We start from the raw sequence: 5,860 nt of genomic DNA on the forward strand, positions 1-5,860 counted from the left end.
GTAGGGCACAGGCAGAAAAAGAGACACTGGGCCTGGTGTGGGCATTTTAAACTCTAAGCCTACTTCCAGGGACACACTTCCTCCAACACTTCCTCCAACAAGACCACACCTCCTAATGCTTTCCAAATAGTTCATCAACTGAGGACAAAGCCTGCAAATATATGAGCCTATGGGGTCAATTTTCATTCAAACCAATATAATTTGATGTAATGGAGAATCCTTATTGATTCATTTTATCATTGAATCTTCAATTATAAGGAAAACTAATTTATATGGACTCAAAGCAGTTGGAATAGCATGCAAAAACCTATACAAGCTCAAGCTACACAAAATTCCAGCATGGGGTATGAGTAAAAGTCCCATCACTAACTAAGGAGATATTGGCATTTAATAGCTACTAGGAAAGTGAGAATCTGTTTTCTTTAAGGGTATGTCCCTAGTAGGTCAACCACACTCCAGGGAAGGTCACACATCCAGGAGTTATGGACAGAACAAATCGTACTTGAAAGTTTTGTTTTTTCCAGAAACAAAGGAAGAAAAGCTGGAAAGTAAGGATGAGGGGAGGAACTGGTAGGAATTGGTGGAGAACTGAATATGATCAAAGTGCATTGTATGAAATTCTCAAAAAAAAATAATAAAAGTCTCATTCTTCTGGATAATTGAAAGATCTGCAATTGACTGAAACAATGGGTCATTTCTTTTCTGTTCCCTGAACAGCATGTCTGTTTAAGGCCTTTGTAGATAGTAATGTAAAAGCAGTGAACACTGTGCAGTGGATCTACCTGACAGTACTGTGAACCTTGTCATCTTTGTTAGTTGTTCCAAAACTCTTCATGAGAATTTGTTCCTAAAATGGGAATCTGTAAGGAAAGGGCGCACTGATGTGAAACAGCAATCCTGAACTCTCTATGTTAGTGGAGAGGACAGAGATGCAGCATAAATTGGAAACCCCACAGCTGTGCAAAGCCTCCTGCAGAGTCTCCCTGTGACAGGGCTGTAGCTGCATACTCAGCTGCAGTTTGGAGCCAGGCTGCAGGCTTGCTGGGAGCACTGTGCATCAGCAGCACAGAGGTAGGTGCCTGAGTCCTCCAGCTGGGCATCTCTGATGTGCAGGGTGCTGTAGCGCTCCTTGGAGTCGAATGTTGACTTTAACCTCCCATTCTCCTTTGTTCCTGGAGCCATGAAGAACAGCCTGAGGAGGCTGACGCCGGGATTCTGTCGGAACCACTGCACCCTCACCATGGTGGTAGAAAAAATTTCATCTCATAGCAGAGCCGGCTCCTTCCTCGAGACTCAGGCTGGAGGATTCTGCTCCACCTGCATCCCTCTCACCCCTGCTCAGAGAAAGGAAAACAAACCATATGACAGACAGTCCCTTTGGCAGGTTCCACCCTGTCAGATAGTCCCGGGAGACAGCCAAGAGGAGCTTTGGGTCAGCTGTGCTCTGCTCCTCCACTGGCAGCTCCGGAACACCCCTAACCCATCTGGGAGAGACACAACTCACAGTAAACCTGCACCCACAGCAGCCCCAGCACAGCTCCCAGGCTCCTCTCCATGGATCCTGTCAAACTGCTGAGGCGCCTTCACCTGGCTCCAGACAGTGTCTAGCTTAGTTCCAACAAGCAGCAGGCTCTCCCTCACCCACTGAGCACACAAATAAAATCTAAGCTCTTTCATCTTGATGGAAATCCCCACCCACAGCAGCCCAGTGAGGCCTCAGAAGTAACAGCTCTCTAGCTGTGGATGAAAACCCTGCAGGGAACAGGAATCCATAACATCTACCAAAAGCTTGAAACTAATGAGGGTTGATGAGGTTTATTGTTTATTTTTATTGTTTGTTTGTAACAGTTAAAGTAAGAAAATTTGAGAGGAATTGTGATGAGGGGATGATATATCAGGAAAGAGCTGAGGTCTCTGTACATCACAGAGCATATAAAGATAGAGTAAGCCATTCCTTAAATTCCATAATTTGACAGAATTTGAGAAATCAGTTGTATGAAAATTCTTATAAGAGAAAACTCTTTGATGGTGTGCAATGTGTGCTGAAGAATGAATATACTTTCTTGAAATCAGCAGATCACCATCTGCAAAAAAAAAAATGTTTCCAATGAAACTTTCATTTGTTTATTCAATCAGGTTATGAATACAACATTCACCCTGATTCATTTTCCACCTCTGTCCTTCTCCAGTCCCTTCCCTGCACCCTGCAGACCCGGACATTGCTGGTCAAATTCAGTGTTTCTCTGTATTTATTTTCTTCTTCTATTTTTGTGCCTTATTAATTTTCTTCCTCTCAACTAATTATTCTAGTTCCTGCTACTCTGAGAGAAGACAATGAAAAGTTTGACTATCACTGGTATTGGAATAATTCTGGGTCCATGACTCTGGAGATTTTCATCATAAAATGTTAAAACTTGAAGTCACAGTGTTAGATGTTTTCTAGTGAGCTTCAGAGATCATGTTGACTAGTACAATTCTATTTCCTTATCTGTCCTCATGGAATCATCCTCACAGTGGATTTACAGGCTTCTCTAGTTTTATTGTTCCACAGATAGCACAGCTAACAACCAGGAATAAACCTTACTATCTGTGACTGACAGCCTCACATGTTCTCTGGTCTCTTTAACTGCCCAACCCTTCAGGAACTTCAGAAAGTCATTTCTGGGAAGCCTGCAGTGCCCCCTTGTGGACTAACACCGTCAACAAAGGTGACTTCAGGCCATAACTCCACATGTCACACAAAAGCAACTCCCTTCACTCCTTTAGTTCCTGATGGAGGAAATGCAAGATGGTCAGAAGACATGACAGTCTAGACGGAGTGGGGGTTAAAGATGAACCACTTTAAAAGTAATACATCATGGAGATTAAACCTCTAAATAAGCTGATACTTCTTATCGTGTGCTATTTATTAGATTTTTATAATTTAGTTAAAAATAAATCCATAAGCATTGACTAAAGTTTTACTAAAAATGAGTAGTAAGAATACATAAAAGGTGAGGAGACACTGGTTTACACTCTAATAAAGAAGACTAAAATACAGGGACCTGAATAAAACAAACAGGATCAGAGAAGAGCGTAGTGAGAGTTGTGTGATCCCAGGAACGGGAGAAATGCCCACATGCAGATGGTCAGACTCTGAAGAAGTCAGGCACAGTTTCTTCCCATAAGCACACCTTATGGAAATAATAGGCATGGATCATTGTGAAGCCTTTTGATTTTCCTAGTATTTATACAAAAAAAAAAAAAAAAAGCATGAGAATATGAACTACCAAAGTTACAAAACATTGCATCAAAGCTAAATTCCTCTATTGGTACCCTATCCATTCTGGTCTTTTTAAGACTCATACTGAAACTCAGTCTTCATCTTCTCAACTCGGCAGTTAGGCTGCCAATAGTTTTACTGTAGTTTTATAATCATGGACAAAGTACATGAAATGAGAAAATTTATAGTAGTCTATTTACAGTATTTATTTATAAGAGTGATAAATTATATACGTACCTTTTAGTAAAACATGGCTGCCTACACATGACCTGAACAAGGACAACAACAATAGATATACCCAAGTGGATGGACAAAGACCATGCCCTATCCCTACACATAAAAAATTACAGGCAACTAAAGATTGCTGAGAGTCAGAGAAATAGTCTTACCCAGAGAAGAGGGCAATGATTGGTTATCCAATAACAAATTATCAGCTGTTGTGGAATATTATTTTAAAATGTGTTACATTTGTTTATGCTGTGGAACATTTGTTTTAATGATGCAAAGATTTCTTGCACTCTTTTATGTTGCACTTGTTTAACCCTGTGACGCTATGTTACTTTGCCTGTCTAAAGCACCTGATTGGTCTAATAAAGAACTGCATGGCCAATACCAAGGCAGGAGAAAGGATAGGCTGGGCAGGCATGCAGAGAGAAAAAATAGGAGGAGAAATCTGGGAAGAGAAGATTGAAGATCAAAAGAAGGAGAAGAGGACACCAAGGGCCAGCCACCCAGCTACATAGCAAGGCACGGAGTAAGAAATAAAGAAAGATATATAAAATAGAGAAAGATAAAAGCCCAAGGGCAAAAGATAGATGGGATAAGTTAAGAAAAGCTGGCTAGTGCTGTGGGATGGTCTGTATGTCAAATGTGTTGCTGATTGGTTAATAAATAAATCACTGATTGGCCAGTGGCCAGGCAGGAAGTATAGGCGGGACTAACAGAGAGGAGAATTGAGAGAACAGGAAGCTGGGTGAGAGAGACACTGCCAGCCGCCATGATGACAAACAGCATGTGAAGATGCCGGTAAGCCACGAGCCACGTGGCAAGGTATAGATTTATAGAAACGGATTAATTGAAGCTGTAAGAACAGTTAGCAAAAAGCCTGCCATGGCCATACAGTTTGTAACCAATATAAAGTCTCTGTGTTTACTTGGTTGGGTCTGATGGCTGTGGGACTGGCAGGTGAGAGAGATTTGTCCTGACTGTGGGCCAGGCAGGAAAACTGTAGCTACAGGCTAGAAACAAGCCAAGTCAAGGCCAGGCATTTATAAGAAACAATAAGACTTCATATAATTTTTTGGGGGAACTGGGTGGATGGCCCCACAAAGAACAAAGAGTAATTTTTAAAAAAAAAATATAGTCAGTCCTGAAAACATACATACAAGAAACATTATACAGACCGAGCAAGTTATATTTAGGAATATATAAACATACACATGTACATGTACATGTACATATATGCCTTTAATTTTAAGAAGGCCATGAATTTGAAAGAGAGCAAAAAGAGGGATAATGTGGGAGGATTTGAAGTGACAAAAAGGAAAGAGGAAATGATATAATTATGCAATAATCTCATAACAAAAGTAATAAAAACATAATTAAAATGTACTAATAAATCTTGTGGGCTTCATTACATTAGCACACAAAGGGCATACTGCTCCCTTGTATCAGCCTCTACTGATTAGCACAGACACTGCTGTTTATTTAGGTAGGGATCCAGCGTCACTCTAGCTGTTTAAGGATCCTCTCTTTATTCACATGTAACATGTTTTCCTCTTTATTCACTAGCATGTTTTCCTACCAGAAGAGACAAGAAGGGAAAGACAGTTCCTGAGGTCAGGGGGTATCATGCTCTCATATGGTATGTTGGCTTTGTTCTTATTTGTGATTTGTGAATTGTAGCTATAGTTGATCAGCTATTTTGAGGAACTCTAAAATTACCACTTTGTGTATAGTTCATGTGCTGTATCTGTAACCAACCATTGAGATGATTCTGAAAATAGAAGGCTGGGAAAGGGGAAAGTAGGAACAGAGTTTCTTAGAATAACTATGTGGGAAGAAAAAAGAACACCATGATACAGAAGGAAATGTACAGTACTGAAGCAATTTTGTGTATACAGACATCTAACCTAAGACTGATTATTATAAGACAAAAATATACATTATGTGTTCTAAAGTGGTAAAGAATTTTAAGTATCTGTCAATGTGATAGAAGATAGGACTACAAAGTAGGAAATAATAAAAAACCAAGAATACACTTACCTGGGAAGAACTTCAGTGCAAGATTGTTTAGATCACGTTGGCCCGTGAGCCTGTTTTTGGAGCATTTTCTTGGATGACACAACTGATATGTGAAGACCCTGCCTGGAAGTTGGTGGCAACATTCCCTGCTCTGGGGTTTTCAACTGTAGGGAAAGCTAGCATAGTAATAAGCATCCTCATGTTCAATTCTCCACATCCTGAGGTCCATGGTTGTAAGGCAAAGAGTCTGGCTAAAGAAACCCACTCTGACCCTGGCGCCCAGAACTAGGGAAAGATGGCTCAGATAAGGCCAGTGAAAGAAACACAGTTTGGCTTAAATCAGAGCCATCTCTG

The 5,860-nt window shown here is 40.6% G+C and overlaps 1 pseudogene; it reads right to left on the bottom strand.

Moving 5' to 3' along the window:
- Window positions 1–1,008: 1,008 nt before the first annotated feature.
- LOC131919017 (T cell receptor alpha variable 22-like) lies at window positions 1,009–1,556 on the bottom strand (annotated as a pseudogene).
- Window positions 1,557–5,860: the final 4,304 nt, after the last annotated feature.

The sequence above is a fragment of the Peromyscus eremicus genome, chromosome 9, assembly GCF_949786415.1.
Source record: "Peromyscus eremicus chromosome 9, PerEre_H2_v1, whole genome shotgun sequence".
In the NCBI taxonomy this organism is placed as follows: Eukaryota; Metazoa; Chordata; class Mammalia; order Rodentia; family Cricetidae; genus Peromyscus; species Peromyscus eremicus.